The 17,470-nt window shown below is 41.7% G+C and overlaps 1 protein-coding gene across 1 annotated transcript in view; it reads left to right on the top strand.

Moving 5' to 3' along the window:
- Positions 1–4,109: 4,109 nt before the first annotated feature.
- The window catches only part of LOC126199051 (uncharacterized), a 61,783-nt gene continuing 48,422 nt past the window's right edge, over positions 4,110–17,470 (top strand). The window contains exon 1 of the mRNA XM_049935759.1: positions 4,110–4,189. The gene's annotated coding sequence lies outside the window, so the exon portion shown is untranslated. The remainder of the gene's footprint in view (positions 4,190–17,470) is intronic.

The following is a 17,470-nucleotide window of genomic DNA, read 5'->3' as shown; positions in this document are numbered from 1 at the left end:
TACGTGGTCAAGGGGCCCTGTCGTCTCGAAATGCGACATCACTATTGGGGAACAAACATTGTAGCATGTCCTACGGGCCCGGGCTCGCGTCCCGGCTGGGTCGGACATTTTCTCCGCTCAGGGACTGGGTGTTGTGTTGTCTTCATCATCATTTCATCCCCAATCCGCGTAGGTTGCCCAATGTGGCGTCCAATGTAATAAGACCTGCACCAATGTGGCCGAACCTGCCCCGCAAGGGGCCTCCCGGCCAATGACGCCAGACGCTCATTTCCATCTCTATACCATCTAAACTTGGCCAGAAGTTGGAAACAGCGTTAAGTAAAAATCATCCGACAAAATGACTTCCTCCATTACTCCATAGTCCAGATCTTACTACTTCAGCACCACGGTTTCCTCTTACTGATCTTTGTATCAGTGGTGAATGGTTTTGTAATTCCAGTTCGCCCTGTACTTTCCTGCTTCAGGTTCAAATGGCTCTGAGCACTATGGGACTCAACATCTTAGGTCATAAGTCCCCTAGAACTTAGAACTACTTAAACCTAACTAACCTAAGGACATCACACACACCCATGCCCGAGGCAGGATTCGAACCTGCGACCGTAGCAGCCCCGCGGTTCCGGACTGCAGCGCCAGAACCGCACGGCCACCGCGGCCGGCCCTGCTTCAGGAACTCCGTTCGTGTTCTTTTGGTGCTGACAGCTTCTGAGGCTGCGACTTTCAGTCCTACAGTGACTTTTGCAGCTGTCATCCTCCTACTTCTTGTCACAGTCCTCTCCAGTGACCGTTTGAGACGATCAATCAACACATACTTTTGTCTGCATTGTGACGTAGCGGATAAAGCTTTCCCACTTTCTCTGCATGCGATATAAATCTTCTTTGGACATGGAAGCACCGATCACACTAGCAGAAACAATATGCCCACGTCCGATCTAATGCACACACAACTACACAGGACACTGTTCTGGCCACGACTGAGACCTGCGCCGTTTTGTGTACATTGTTCAAGTGGTGTTCGTGGTCAAATACTACAGCGCGAACTGCGATCTTGGCTAGCATCAGCACTGATGTTCAAGCACGCATTTCTCGCGACGTTTCTATATCTTCATCCAACTCCTATTGTGTTCTGCCATGTGGGAATGTGCGAACGTTTTGTAAATGTTCGGAGATCACGTTACAGAGGCGAGAAGTGGGTATCAGTACGGTATTCAAGTAGTCAGGTGTGGGAAACCGACTAGAAACTATGTCCAGGCTGGCCGCTACTCCAACCGTCGTCGTTAATCCGCTAGGTGGATTCGATCATTCATCGACGTCTCTCCCCGAAACCCAGAAACAGCGTGCTAACGCGCGCGGCTATCTGAGCGGTCCCTTGGTAAATGGTAGTATTGTAGGGTAATTCGTTTCCTACCTTTGAATAACTCTACGATAACCCGTGCTGCGTCTGTGGAAATGTACGACAGCGGAGAGCCTGCCCTGACGTGTCCAGTGTGGTCAAATAAGTGTGAATGACGAAGAACGAAGTGGCACCCTACCTGTCTGTGAATAAGTGGGAATCGCATGGGAAGGATTCAAGATGACCGACGTATCGCAATCGACGTGAAAGAGGAAAAGCTGAATATCAGTTATGGGTCGGATTCCTATATTTTGTAGCACCTTTTGGACATTACAAAAATCGCTGTCCCGTATTTCCCCTTCAAAAAGTATGCCGAACCGGGAAACTAATGAAAATGTTACTTGAGAAACATAAGCACTCTGCATTTCGTGCCTCAAAAGCATTGTTCATTCAAGACTTGAAATACTGATATATGATTGTTGGCTGTTTGCTTAAAATATTCAGTTTTGGAGCTTCTACCATCCACTTTGACGCTATATACCGTCTTCAGCTAGGCTTCTCTTTCTTTTCCAGTCCATTTATTAATTAGTTCATTAGTTTCGCGTACGTTAACACACTTTCGGCCACGCTGCAAGACTTCTCCTGCCAGTCTTCCACAAACGTCTTTCTGCGCCAGTCCTGAGTTTTCACTTTGCCTTAGTCTCATCTTTGAATCTAGATTATTATTCTTCTTATTAATCCCGTATTATTAATAATATTATTTTCTTGTCGTATGGGTCCACAGCTTATGTAATTTTCTTAAAAGACATAATCTTGCTCTCAGAATTTTATTTTACGATTGCAATTTCGGCTTTAAGCCACTTTCAAGCATCTACAAAACATAATACAACATAATCAGAACAGTTTACAGTAGGATTAACTGAAGGTACAACCAGTTTTGTAGTTTTTTAATATTCATATACTGTGCTTACAAGATTTTGATATACAGGCGGAGATATATCTCAAAATCTTCTAAGTACTGTATATGAATGTCAAAAAACCTACAAAATTAGTTGTACCTGCGGTTAACACCGCTGTAAATTGTTCTGATTATGTTGTATTATGTTTTGTAGATGCTTTAAAATGGCTTAATGCCGAAATTTCAATTCCAAAATAAAATTGTAACAGCTGAAACCAAGATATAATCGTTGAAAAAATTATTAATATTGTTATTATGATTACTATGCTTATCCCACTTTCAAGAAACAGAGCTCTGAACTAAAATCTAAGAAAGACAATGGCAAATGAACTAGAGCTAACAGTAGTATTTCGTCTTAACCTTACAGTTCAGACAAATTCGATGTTTGATTACGTGTGGAGGTAAAGCAGCACGTTAAGCAAATACAATTTGGTCACAAACTTTTCATAATGTTTCCTTCGACTGCCTATGTCAATTTCTGGTACCCATATGCTCTTGTACTCAAGCGCTGAAATCTTTTTACTTGTAATACAACTTCACAATACTACGTACCATCTCAGGTGCGAATGAAAAAAAGTATTTTCCTCTTCAGAGCTGGGAAAAAAGTGTAATTTCGGCTTGGCGGCTGCAGCGTAAAGCCTGGAAAGTAAACAACTTCTCTTGAATTCAATTTAACTCTGCGAACAAGTCGCCGCGCGATATTTTGAGAGTGGACGACTGACCTGAGTACGGTTGGGATGCCAAATGACGTAATGCGGGAGGGAAAACAAGATTGTAGCTGTTCTGAATTGAATTAGAAAATTACCCTATTTCGGTCTCTACATTCATCCCAGAACATATGATACTAGTCCATGATGACAGTTTTTAAATTACGTTTGCGGACATAATTAAAACGCGACAGGCCAATTTGACGAAGGAGAAACTCCTTAACTAATCTTGCTGACGTAGAGAGCAATATATGTGTACTGTCAGAACAAAGAAATGAATACCGCTACAGTTTCAGAGGAAGGTCTATATGTCCTAGTTTGTATACCCTTATGTGAACTCCAACAGCAAGGCGAAATTTATCCCTCTGTGTGGAATGAGAGGTCAGAACCAACATTTTAATTTGTTTAAATGTTTGTACTAATAATTATTCGGATTCGTTTTGAATTACTTAAATACGTAAAATAATGACAGGAACTTGTTTCATACAAAAATTTGACTGAGAATGGCGAAAATGTCTACTCACTGTGCATCTAGCGTCTTCTCGCCAGAAGGCAGATTGTCAGAATTACTTAAGGTCTAGAAAATCTGAGCCTTTCACTTTTCACAATTATAATACTGTTTCAGTTCAATAGCATTCTTCCATTTGCATAAGCTTTTACACAAAGAAAAACTTGGCGTATCTTATAACCACAAAGAAAATGCCTTTATAAAAATTAAACTCACTTTAAACTGCTGTGTGTACGGCAACAAGAAAGCACCGCAATGAAATCACTCACTTTCAGAGGTTTCCTTTGTAAATAAATTGTTTGACTGCTTCGTCCACTCATACGTAAAATGCTTTAATGTGGCTGGTTTTAATGGCTGGAAGTGTCACTATCTCTCGTCTGCACGCTTCTGTGTTTTGTGCTTTAAACTAAGTGTAATTTACACAATTGTCACCCTCAGTATTTCGTGTTTCTCAGCGTGGAAAAGGCGAGATACGTGAGCGTCCCTGAAAAGAAAGCACAGTGTATTGTTGACTGTCGCTACAGGCGTCGCGAACCCACTACCTCTAGTAAGCTACGTTGCCTTGTGGCAAATGGCCGGCATTTCAACTTTGTTCGCTTCGTCTGTTGCAGTGCTGGCAGAACTGCGGTCCTCTCCAAGCGAACCGATCGCTGTGGGGCACTCTCTGCGCTGCAGACCCCGCATGTGTGAGTAGCCAAATGATCTACGGCATCTTGTAACTATGTGGTCATGTGGATATTCGCGGATATATTGGTGGACATGCGGAGTAATGGATACTTTGTAGATAAAAGACCACATCGAAGGGGACGTCCGCATCTATATCTGCGAATGTCCACAGCTATTGCTGTGTGGTTAAAATTAAGCGATGATGTTAACATTACGATATGACTTATCTATTTAGGGTCAAACGATGGATAGTAATAAATATTATTATTTTAAGTAACTATTATTAACCATTCTAGATGGAGTGCTGGTATGTCACGCTAGAAATGGCAAAATTATTTGGCGGACAGGGTGGACAGCAATCTACGGTTGAAACTGTGTGCCCGACCGAGACTCGAACTCGGGACCTTTGCCTTTCTCGGGCAAGTGTTCTACCATCTGAGCTACCGAAGCACGACTCACGCCCGGTACTCACAGCTTTACTTCTGCCAGTATCTCGTCTCCTACCTTCTAAACTTTACAGAAGCTCTTCTGCGAACCTTGCAGAACTAGCACTCCTGAAAGAAAGGATAATGCGGAGACATGGCTTACCCACAGCCTGGGGGATGTCTCCAGAATGAGATTTTCACTCTGCAGCGGAGTTGTGCGCTGATATGAAACTTCCTGGCAGATTAAAACTGTGTGCCCGACCGAGACTCGAACTCGGGAGCACTTGCCCGCGAAAGGCAAAGGTCCCGAGTTCGAGTCTCGGTCGGGCACACAGTTTTAATCTGCCAGGAAGTTTCATATCAGCGCACACTCCGCTGCAGAGTGAAAATCTCATTCTCAATCTACGGTTGTTTGCTGATGCTGCCGTGGTGTACGCCAAGGTGTCGAAGTTGAATGACTGTTGGAAGATACAAGACGGCTTAGACCAAATTTACATTTGGTGTAATGAATGACAGCTAGCCCCAAATGTGGAAAAATGTAAGTTACTGCGGATGGGTAGAAAGATGAAGCCTGTAATGTTCGGGTACAGTATCACTAGTGTCCTGCTTGACACAGTCAAGTCGTTTTAATGTGTGTGTGTGTGTGTGTATATATAATGTTGCAAAGCGTTATGACGTGGAACGAGCGTGTGGAAAATGTGGTAGGGAAGGCGAATGGTCGACTTCCGTTTATTGGGAGAATTCTAGGAAAGAGTGGTTCACCGGTAAAGGAGACCGCATGGAGCAAGCTGGTGCCTCCTGTTCTTGAGTACGGCTCGAGTGTTTGAGATCCGTACCAGAACGGATTGGAAGAAGACAACGAAGTAATTCAGAGTTGGGCTGCTAGATTTGCTACCGTTACGTTCTAAAACACGTGTTACGGAGATGCTTCGAGAATTCAAGTGGGAATCCCAGAAACCAAGAAGACGTTCCCTTTCGAGAAACACTGCAGTGAAAATTTAGATAACCGGCATCTAAAGCTGGCTTCCGAACGAATCTACTGCCCAACATACATAAATACGAGAAATTAGGGCCCATGTGGAGGCATATAGACATTCGTTTTTCCCTCACTCCATTTGAGAGTGGAACAGGAAAGCAAATGGCTGGTAGTGGGACAGGGTACCCTCAGCCACGCAACGTACGGTGGCTTGCGGAGTATCTTTGTAGATGTAGAACAACAGTGACCTCAAGAGGGTAGATACTTTGTTGATATCTGCAAAGGTTTAAGATAGCAACAGACCCTTTTTAGAGTTTTTCGCAAAATTACATGTACATTCTGTTTTCGTCGTACCAGTTTCTGTTTTTATTTGCATTAACAGCTACCACTAATGCCACAAATTGGCATGAATGGTATCCGTAGAACAATCCTTCGTTTGGAATTTCACTCCGTTCTCTGACTCCTGTTGGAGCTTCACTTACTTATAAATCCGCATTGTACAAAAATAAAAACATTTCTCAACATTTCTCTTAAAAATAATTACAGGTACACATTGTAACGCTTGTTACATTAAGAAGCGTAACATAATCTAATACTGTGTTGAATTAACTTACTTTGATAAACCAACTATAATGAAAACGTTTTCAGTAAGTGACGACAACTGGTATCGACATAATTCAACTTACCAGTATGATACCAGTAGTTTCGCAGAAAGAGTGACAAAATCTCGTTCAGTAATCACGAAATGAAACTATAGCTTATGGTAGACATCAAGAATATGACAGGCTAAATGATATTAAAATGTGGTCGTGTCGGGCCTGTGCGTTCTTAACCAGTGGAGTGTAAGGAATGAGTTCCGATTTCAGCGGCTGTAAATTTAGACCAGGCGTACGTCTACCGTCAGAGCTAGAGCATGCCGAGCGGATTAACGTGATTAATCAAGTATTGATGTCCATGTATGTGAATGCGGACGAAACACTTGCGGTTGAGAAATTTATTCTCTTGTCTGTGTTGACCTCTACTTATTGCGTTTGTCACACATTTATGATGCTAGTGCTCCGAAAGATAAGGAGGGAGTACTCTTCCACAGAAGAGCTTCGTTTTATTATTTAATGCGGCACTTCAACGTGCTCAACAATAGTTTATATTGTAAGTTTTGAATTAGACCCCAAGCAGTTTACCGTCGCCTCTACTTGATTACGCTATTTATTGTTACTCATCGATATAGCGCTTTGATGTACTGCATTGCATTTTGCAATTGATCTCACATTATGTGAATGAGAAAGATGAAGGTTCGAATCTGCAAAACATCCTGTCTATGTAACAATAACACAACGTATCAGATATCGTTCAGGAAGTACAGAGAACGAAATGCAATCAATGAAATGCACCACGTGATACAAATGCAACTGTCACCCAGCGACTAACAATACAACAAACTATTGTCCGATGAAGTGGATGGGTGTTTTGGCCTATAGCGTCTCCCACGACATCTTTACTTTAGTAAAACTAACCAACCTTTCCTCTCGAATTATAGCAGAACTGTTTGAAGATCACTCTAGGATCGTGTTAGTACCAGCGTAGGTCCTCACCTTCTGACAATCCCCTGAAGACCATTTGGACCCCATCACGCGAGCCAGCTCTAGGCAGTCTCCATGACTGGAGATGGGTGTTGTGCACCCATTGATCAGGAGGGCTCCTTAATGCTTTCCATATTTTATGGTAAGTTCTGTGGGACGAAACTGCTGAGGTTACCGGTCCCTAGTCTTACACATTACTTAATCTAGCTTAAACTAACTTACGCTAAGGACAAGACACACAGCCGTGGCCGAGGGAGGACTCGAACCTCCGACGGAGGCAGCCGCGCGAACCGTGGCAAGGAATTTGCCATATGAAGACGCATCACCTCTCTCAGGGCGAAAGAGACTGCTACATGCTATTATAGATTTGTGTCTGTAGTTCAACTGCTCAATAGTGTAAACCTGAGATCGATTATTATTAACACATTATGTTACTGTAACACAACAATGTAGCAACTGAAAACAAGGCCCCAGACGTGGAAGCGTCCAACACGAAAAAAAGAAAGAAAAAGCAAACGCGGAGATTTTCAAATTAAATCTTGTCTCTTCTGTTTCTGAGGAAAGCACCTAATAAACTCCTTGTAACTTGAAGGGAAACTGGCCGGAAATGGGGCAGCAATTAGTCGCGACGATGGTTAAGGAAAAATCCCGGCTTTCTTCTGGAGTGACTGATGATAATTACAAAAGTTCACTTCCATAAAGTACATCCAAAAAGAAACGAACCAGAGGGTGTGAAACGAAAACCGCTGAAAGTCTCATACTGTATTTGTCTCCGGAAGGAGGTGCTGTTTCCAAAGCCCCTCTAGACGGACACGGACACCATCCACATGAAAGAACGAGCACGCAGATGCATCGACCGTCCTCCAGCAATTAGTTGTGTTGGAAACAGCGAAATGGAAGATTAAGAAAAAGAGAAAAGACGTTAGCTGCTTTTCCTGACGGCGGAAGAAGAGTTAGGAACGGAAATCCATCGAAGAATGGCACATGCATTTCCGTTATAGGGTCATGGCGTGGCACGAGCGATTCAAGGAAAGTCGGATGTCGTTGACCGATGACACGCGAGCTGGAACGCGACATCGCGTTACTAAAGCTATTGTCTAGCAGGTGAATGCCTTCATTATTCAAGGCCGGCGAGCCACCAGTAGCAGCTGTTGCCGAAGAGGTCGGACTGACCGCCAGAAGTGTTCACGTCATCATTAAGGAGAGACTGAAATTTAGCAAAGTGCCGACAACCTTGTAGGTGGGGCAACCGCAGCTATGAGTAGTCATATTGAGGTATTAATAACCGCTTCAGCTGTATTTAGTGTTTCACTATTGAATCACTGCCGGTTTCCTGGCAGTAAAAGCCACATTTTCAGGTGAGTGTCTGTATAACAATAAAGCCAAATGGTTCAAATGGCTCTGAGCACTATGGGATTTAATTCTGAGGTCATCAGTCCCCTAGAACTTAGAACTACTTAAACCTAACTAACATAAGGACGTCACACACATCCATGCCCGAGACAGGATTCGAACCTGCGACCGTAGCCGTCGCGCGGTGGCAGACTGTAGCGTCTAGAACCACTCGGCCACCCCGGCCGGCAATAAAGCCAGAAGGAATAACAATCCTGAGATATACACTGGTGTGGTACACTATTTTAAGATTTTTTTTAAAAAAAAGAACGTTAAAAACATTTACGTGATGTATCAGAATGTTAGTACTCACATGACTAAAACATTCGAGAGGAATTTTAAACTACTTAAAATATCATAAAGTTTTAGGGTTTATGCAATGGACTCTGCCGGCAGATCTGTTTCGTTGCCGTAATATGCACATGATGATCCTCTTTTACACTTTAGCTTTAGCATAACTTACGGGCGTTATTAACTAAAAATATGTCAGCTGTCACTATCATATAGATATTATTCGTTGTTCTCATTTACCATTCGTATAATCCCCGCGTCCCCTGTAAGTGGTTCCTTATGGATCGGAGAAGCGGTAAGTGCCCTTTTCAGGTTCTGCTTTTCCGCCGATAGCTATTTACTTGACGGTTCTGCCTATGTAGAATATCCCTCCATTTTGTGGCAACCACTTCTTGGGTTCTTCATTCTGGCCCAGAATGAGGTCTTAATAGTTTTCATTTATTCTCTCCTTACCAATGGATCACTATGGTACGATTTGCTTAGGACCTATCCAATATATTGGAATACGGCTGTTTCATTCCATGACATATCGCCTCTTAGCGGTTCTTTTGTTGTGTCAGACAACGAATGCTGGATAAAAAGATTCCGGGGTTTCCCGCTCTAATGTTTTACTCATGTGAATACTAACATTTTCGTATACTTATGTAAAAGTTTTTAATACTTTTAAAAAAACTTTAAAATCTTAAAATAATCTACCATACCAGTGTACATCTCAGGGTTGTTATTCCTTCTGGCTTTATTGTTATACAGATATTCACCTGAAGATGTTCGTTTTAGTCCCACGAAACCGACAGTGATCCAACAATAAAGGTCTAAATAAAGCTGAAGCGGTTATCAATACCCCTGACTAACAAAGTGCGCCCAGTAGGTGCCTCACAGTCTTCAACTAGCACAGGGAACATGTCGAAAGAGACTCTCTCTCTCTCTTGAACATCTGCAGCACTATGCCAAGGAAAGGACTGGATTGCAGTCACGAGTGGCCGGAGGAGGTGAGACATGTTGTCATCTGTTCGAACCCTAGTCAAAACCACACAGTGGCTAGCGGAAACATGCAGGGTGGACACCACACAAAAAAATTACGCAAGAACACGAAAGAAGACTCTGAGAAGCAAAAGACTCACCTCGGACGAGGGCGTCATGCATTACTTTCGGAACTGGTTCAGGAATTTTAAGAGACGATCTTCCAGCACCTAGTGCCGCATTGCGACCAGTGCTTTAGCAGTGCTGGGGTATTTTTTAAGTAAAAACACCAGTTTACGTTTACATACCTCCGGTTTATGTTTCCTTTTCTATTTTAAAGCTTCTCACAGGTTGAAAATTTACAAGTAAAATTACAGTATGCACCTCAGATGAATTTCGGTGAGGGTTAATGCGAAGTGTCGGGAAACAGTGCTTCACTTGTGTCCTCCCTGCAGTTGCCAATGGTCAGTAGTATTTGCCGTCCGAAGAATATTGCCCTCCTGTAGTAGACTGTCAGCCTAGCTGTGTAGTGTTTGCCGGCCGGAGTGGCCGAGCGGTTCTTGGCGCTACAGTCTGGAACCGCGCGACCGCTACGGTCGCAGGTTCGAATCCTGCCTCGGGCATGGATGTGTGTGATGTCCTTAGGTTAGTTAGGTTTAAGTAGTTCTAAGTTCTAGGGGACTTATGACCACAACAGCTGAGTCCCATAGTGCTCAGAGCCATTTGAACCATTTTTTGTGTAGTGTTTCGTTGTTCACATTCAGTCAGTATATACACTAAAATAGCAGTTAATAGTGCACACTTATTTATATCAATGCTTTATTCATAGTAGTATCTGTGTATACTACAACTATAATGCGTTTTTTATAGTAAAAATCGCATTTTATTCACTTAAAGTTTCGATGCATTGTCTCTTCAGTTTCTAGCTTACGAGAGAATTTGTAGTCTCCTTATAAGTTCCACACGAACTTTAACTTTGCCTCCCTTTTTTTTAATTAACGGCATTGTGCCGAAGGTGAAACTTCTTGTGAAACATGTATACATGCATGAAATACTGACTGAAAGCAAAAAACACACGAAAAACGCCCGCATCTGTCATGTGTTTTAACTGAATAAAACGACGGAGTGTCGCGGCGAAAAGAAAAGAATGTACTCATTTCAACACTTGCAGGCTCAGAATTGATAAGCGGTTCATCCAGCAGCTTCTGTTACCATGACCACACAAATGAAAAAAAAAAATTGATTGTTATTACCCTGGGCGTATCAGTACGTAGAAATGGTACGGTGATTTAACACATTTAAGTCATATTCACGTAAATTAGTCAGTCATACAGTTGGACTGACGGTTTTAGAACGGTGCGTCACATTCTGGAGTAGACCACATCACAGTGCCAATTCGACTCGCTAGTATATTAGTATCGTGCACAATCGTCTCAGCTGGAGAAAGTGCATATTATATTGTTACTGTGCAATCTATTACTAGTATGCTACCTTGATCTGCCAGATTCGTTATAATAACTGAGCCGAGAAATGATCGTGTTCAATATTGTAATATGGACAAATCCTCGTTCACTTAAAGAAATACGAGTTACACTATGTGATGAAAACTGTCTGGGCACTCCCAACAACACACGTTTTTCATATTAGGCGCATTTTCCTGCCACTTCCAGCCAGGTACTCCATATGAGTGACCTCAGTGGTCATTAGACATCGTGAGAGAGCAGAATGGGGCGCTCCGCACAACTCACGAACTTCGAACGTGATCGGGTGATTGAGTGTCACTCGTGGCATACGTCCGTGCGCGAATTTCCACACTCCTAAACATCCTTAGGTTTACTGTTTACGATGTGATAGTGAAGTGGAAACGTGATGGTACACGTACAACGCAAAAGCGTACATGCCGATCTCGTCTGTTGACTGACAGAGACCGCCGACATTTGAAGAGGGTCGTTATGTTTAATAGGCACACATCTTTCCAAACCATCACACAGGGATCCAAACTGCATCAGAATCCACTGAAAGTACTATGACAGTTAGGCGGGAGGTGAGAAATCAATAATTCAAAAAGAGGAAACTGTTATGTAGACAGGAGTGACACCACCGGCAGTCGACCATTGGTGTAAACGCCCAGAAGATAACCCCTACGTCGGTTTGAAACCGGTTGGCGGTATAATAATAATAATAAATGCGATTAAGACTCTTTTTGATTTATTGATTAATCATACTTAGGTTAGTTAGGTTTAAGTAGTTCTAAGTCTAGGGGACTGATGATCCCAGATGTTAAGTCCCATAGTGCTTAGAGCCATTTGAACCATTTGAGCCCCAATTTATAAGTGTAACATTTGAAATGTTGGCTAGGAAACAATTTAAACGAAGACTGCAGAGGAATTAAAACCTATACCGAAAGCGTACGTTTTACAGTAACGGATTTTATCAGTTTTTTCGGATGATGGAACAGATATAGCACGTTCCATCGCTCCTGTGCGTTTCATTCTATTGGCTTAAACTTTACAGTTCTGTTGAATGAAGACTGGTACGCAGTCAGTGGAGAGATTTGGATCTAGTGACCTAGCGATAAATTGCGTGTATGGAATCCGTGCCGTCGAGGGATCGAATTCCGGATGGATCACGTAAATTTTCAGTCTGCCTTTAATTTAGCATTCACTTCACAACGATGTGAGAAGTCACCACAGCATCTTCGGGTTCCACATTAAACTGTAAGTCCCCTTGCCCGGTTGAGTAACAGAGAGCCCAGCGAAGGAATCCTTGATTTCAAAATTAAATATGAAATCTTAAGTACAGCTGAAGGAGTTTCATTTTTAATAAAAATTATACCAGCTAACTTCCCACCACCATCCAATTTTAATACGGATGTACGAAGATGAAATACAGGGCGAGTCAGGAGGAAAGGCATGTGTGTTGACGTGTGATTCATTACTGACCTATTCCGAATGGTTTCCGAGATAGAACACTTTTAGTGTAAATTTTTATTTATTTTCTGTATCATTCATTGTCATTGTTTACTACGTACCACAGTAATATATAGGAGGTTGAGACGAACATTTTGGTACAGGACTCTTGTGGTGTATAAAGTCGAAAAAGTACCTCAAACTGGCCTACAAAAAGTACCTAAGCTACAGCGCATGAGCGTCGCGCGAGAATTTCAATATTCTCGCGATCTCCCCACGCAAACTGCTAGTCCTAGGAAAAAAAAATGAATAGGATCTTTTTTGTGGTAAATTTAATTTCATTTGTGTATTGAGACACATTTTCAACGGTTGTCGAGTTATTAAAGATAAACATACAAAAGTGAAATTAAACGTGTTCTATCTCGGAAACCATTCGCAATAAGGCGTATGTCAATATGAAATTTTTTGTTCAGAATCACTAATACTATCGCGTCTCAAAGCATGTACTTTTCCTTCTGACACACCCTGTATATCGAAATTAGTGGGCAAGTGCTACACACGGGCTGATTTTTGTGAGAACATTATGAATTTTGTACAAAGGTTATACAGAAGTTCCGAAATACGAGTAGTTCGAAAACCTGCTAGCAGATGGCGTCGCGACACGTAGTGCTATAAATAAAGCGCCGCAGCTCACAGCGATCAGGTATACCTCGGATACCTGAAAGCAGGTTGAAATCATGTATTCCTTTGAATAACTTCTCTTTCTGGTACTGGAATACCATAGGTGAGGAAACAGTCCTAGGGCAACAAGATGCAGTTTTCAAATACGACGTAACGTTCCAGAAGGGCCTGAACCATTTGCAAACTCTCCATCTCCTTCCAAATTAGAACTAGTGAGGCAGATCATCTACCGTAGTATCGTTAGCCACCTGACAACTGTGGATACTCCTTGAAAGTATCGCCAGGTTTATGAAATTATTCAGGAAAATCCTAGGTTATCCGTCCAGAGAATTGCAGCAGAGACTGGGTTGAAGCGTTCCGGCAGCAGAAAATACTGAGTCTAGACATATTTCCATTCAAAATTCAAATCCTCTAGACAATACTCTCTACGAGTTGTTCAACAGAGTGCTGATTTTTCGAACAAGATTCTCATAGTGATCGATAATGAAGGATTTCATGCTGGCTGCATCTGGCTCTGAAAACACCCGCTTGTGTGAAGCGAAACCATTGTTATCCCAAAGTTCCTTTGGGCTGCGATATACAGTAGATGCATTACAGCGCCTTTCTTCGTGCGAGAAACTATCATCAGTAATCGTTACGTAGCAATTTTGGAACAATCTGGGGAACGCCCAGGCACCAAGTGCGCTATGCGGGATGGAACCAGACCACAGTGCAACGAACAGGTGTTACGTTTTCTAGATGAATACTTCGGGAGCAGCCAATGCTTTGGATTATTGTAGATTTACTGACGCAGGGACGAATTGGTGTCCATATTCTCAGATATGGCTTGTGACTTTTTGTGGGACTCACTGCAATGTACTGTCTACCAGAACCATCCTACCACGCTGGACGAATCGACGACGTGTGTGACATCGGAATCCATTGTCGTTGAGACACTACGGTATGTGATGGAAAATTTCATTGTTCGTCTGCGCCACCTCTGTAATACGAGTGGTGGAAATTTCGAAAGGACTACGGTATGATTGCAAAGACTAATTGCAAACGACGTGTTTAATTAGGCACGCTGATACTATACGAGCTGCTCAGCATACAACGCCATCAGTTTAGCAGCTTTTCGAACTATTTCGAAACTTCTGTATAACTTCAGTATAAAATTCATACAGCTTTCACAATAAACATAGCATTTGCTGCACTCGTCTATGGTCTTCGACATATTTATTTTTAAATCAAGGATATGCAACTGTAGAACATTACGTACATTCCAGCTGCGGTCAGGTGTCAGTAGTACGTCCTTAAATTGAAATAAGGTGAAGCACATACGCTGAACTGTTAATGAAAATTTGCAGTCCATTATGATGCATTTGCTAGTGAGAACTTGACTTTTCTCCGAAAATAAACATAAACGTCTTTGGAATGAATTTTACTGTGGAGACGATATCTGCAAATATTCACGAAAGATAATACTGCACTGGGATCAGACAATATTCTCCCCCGTTGCGCTGCTGGCCGATGCAAGGCAAGGTATGTTACCAAGCATAGGTATTAAGGTATGGTATAATCGTATAAGCATCACTGTAGCCTACTTCAGTCTGGAAGAACTAAGGCGCTATATAAGATGGGAAGATAAAGTAATGATAGAGAGACGAATAATGCCTCTATCCTGTTTGTGTGCAAAGCGATGGGCAGGAGGATTAAACAAAACCTAATATGGAGAGTTGAAAATCACGACATTCTTCTATAGGGTATACACAGACAGGCCAACAATTAGGAATAAGCAATTCTCACTACGGGTAATTAATTGTTTGCTAGCTTTTTATGCGGATCCTCTTAAAGATTGTGACCGTGCCCTTCTGTCATGTGTACGCGAGCACGAGAAATTGATTGGAAAATGGTTTATCACTGAACAACCTATTTCTAATCATTTCTGAACAACCTATTTCTAATCATACGCAGGGACGATGCGCAACACGACCATACACTGATGTCCTTGCTTTTGTAGGGCTGCTGACGTTTTGCTACACACTCTTGATAAATGTCAGTATAAATGGATTAGAAGCTATATGAGTGCACTGACGTCACCTTCTACAAATGGCCGTCCAGTGGAAGCCAGCGAACGAGGAGCCGCTTTATCTCAGGCGACACCCTACAGGGAGCACAGTGTCTGCTTGACTCTTTAGTTTTAAGAATCACATGCGCTACGCCGGAATTAGAGAACTATTCGGCCAAATGTTTGCAGCGTCACATACTGAGATGTCTTGTGGTTGTAGTAGGCCCACAAACCTGTCCTTATTTGCTCCAACTTTGAACATGGCTGACGTTTGCAGTAACCGTATACACAAATTTGAAAAAATATGTAAAAATCTGCCAACTGGTTGCATAGATTTTCTATGTACCTTGACAAGGTTTCGTCACCTCTAAGGGTGACTTCATCAGAAGGTAAGGTAATTACATGAAGAACAAATTGTCAAAGATGTACAGTGATTTAAGAGCTAAGTTGCTCAAGTCCTACATTAAAATATAAGACATAATGTTCTTCAAAAGTCAAACATTAAAACATAAGTAACACCGGTGCCGGTGTTGTGTGAGGAGAATCCTGTGGCCCTGAGAAACGATACTATTTTGTGAAGAAATAGTACCGGTACTCGTCTTTTGCACTATGCATCCGATATCGCCTTGTATCTTCTTTACTCCGACAGTTTTGCTTAATTTGTTGTTCTAGATGAAAAAAAGTTTATAATTAAATTTACTGCTTGTAATTGTGACATTTATCAGATTGTTGTTGTTATTCATACTGGTTGCTAGTTATTTACTCAGTGTATCTTCAACACGAATTCCTTTATACATACGAAACCTTTTGCGTCTACCGTACCTTCCACCAGATCATCATTTTCCATCACGACAATGTACCAGCACACACCTAAGCAGTTTCGGTCGCAAAATTAATAGAAACAGGATTCCATCCCAACCCATTTCACATCCGACCTATTCTCCAGACTTGGCTCCCTCGGACTACTAATTGTTACCCAATTTGAAGAAATGGCCGGTGGGACAAAGATTTTATTCAAACGAGGACGTGATTGCAGCAACTTGTAACTATTTTGCAGACTTGGACAATTCCTATTATTCGTAAGGGATCAACAAATTAGAACAGCATTGGACGAATTGTATATATGTAAAAAGGAGACTATGTCGAAAAATAAAAAAGGTTTACCATAAACACGTAAGTAGATTTTTATTTTTGCACAGACTTTCCAAACGCCCCTCGTAGACTGCAGCATTATTTAGAGAAAATAAATTCTTTGCTGCTCTTGTATGAATATACTGTACGAGGGTTGGAACTTTAATAGTGGAAACTATATATTTACAGTTCGTATAAAATAGATACGCGTTCCAAAGTATTACTGACCTTCAAAGTAGTCACCAGTATTGTGTAAAACCCGTTGCCAGCGATGTGGAAGTCGTAAGATACTCTTAGCAGTGACAATTGTGCTGACATTTCGAGCGGCGCAATCAATTGCCTGACGAATTTGTAGCAGCTCTGGAGCAAATGCCGTGAAGTGTTTCCGTTGTAAATGTTTTATGATTGACAGTGGCCCAGTGAGCAGCACAAAAGAGACACACACAAAGAACAACCACAGACATAAAAATTTTAAACTAGGATAGCCACAGCTAAAGTACTTATACATAACTGATTGGCCAATCACACAGTATAAAGCCGGTATTAAAACTGTTAAAATATAGAACTGAATGAAATTTCCAATAGTCCGCAATAGCTGTATTTACTGGAGTCGATGGAAGAGACAGTTTTTTTTTTATCGAAACGCAACTTTAAGTTGTAGCGTCTGGTGTACCTGTATATCTGTACGTAAACTTTTATAAATTAATACTTTGGTAATGGAGAAGTCAAGATATCTGATATATTTTAGAGTACTGAATGAATAGTTTTAACCAAGGAAGAAAATATTTTGTATCAGATCAGGAAATTAGGTTTGGACGACATGCACCCCACAAAGCTCAGTGTGTCCTTATATAATTAATAAAATTTGTATTTCGAACCAAAAGATAGTTAATTACAATGCTATGTCAT

The sequence above is a fragment of the Schistocerca nitens genome, chromosome 8 (genome assembly GCF_023898315.1).
Source record: "Schistocerca nitens isolate TAMUIC-IGC-003100 chromosome 8, iqSchNite1.1, whole genome shotgun sequence".
Taxonomy (NCBI): domain Eukaryota; kingdom Metazoa; phylum Arthropoda; class Insecta; order Orthoptera; family Acrididae; genus Schistocerca; species Schistocerca nitens.
This window is presented reverse-complemented; position numbering and strand designations above follow the sequence as displayed.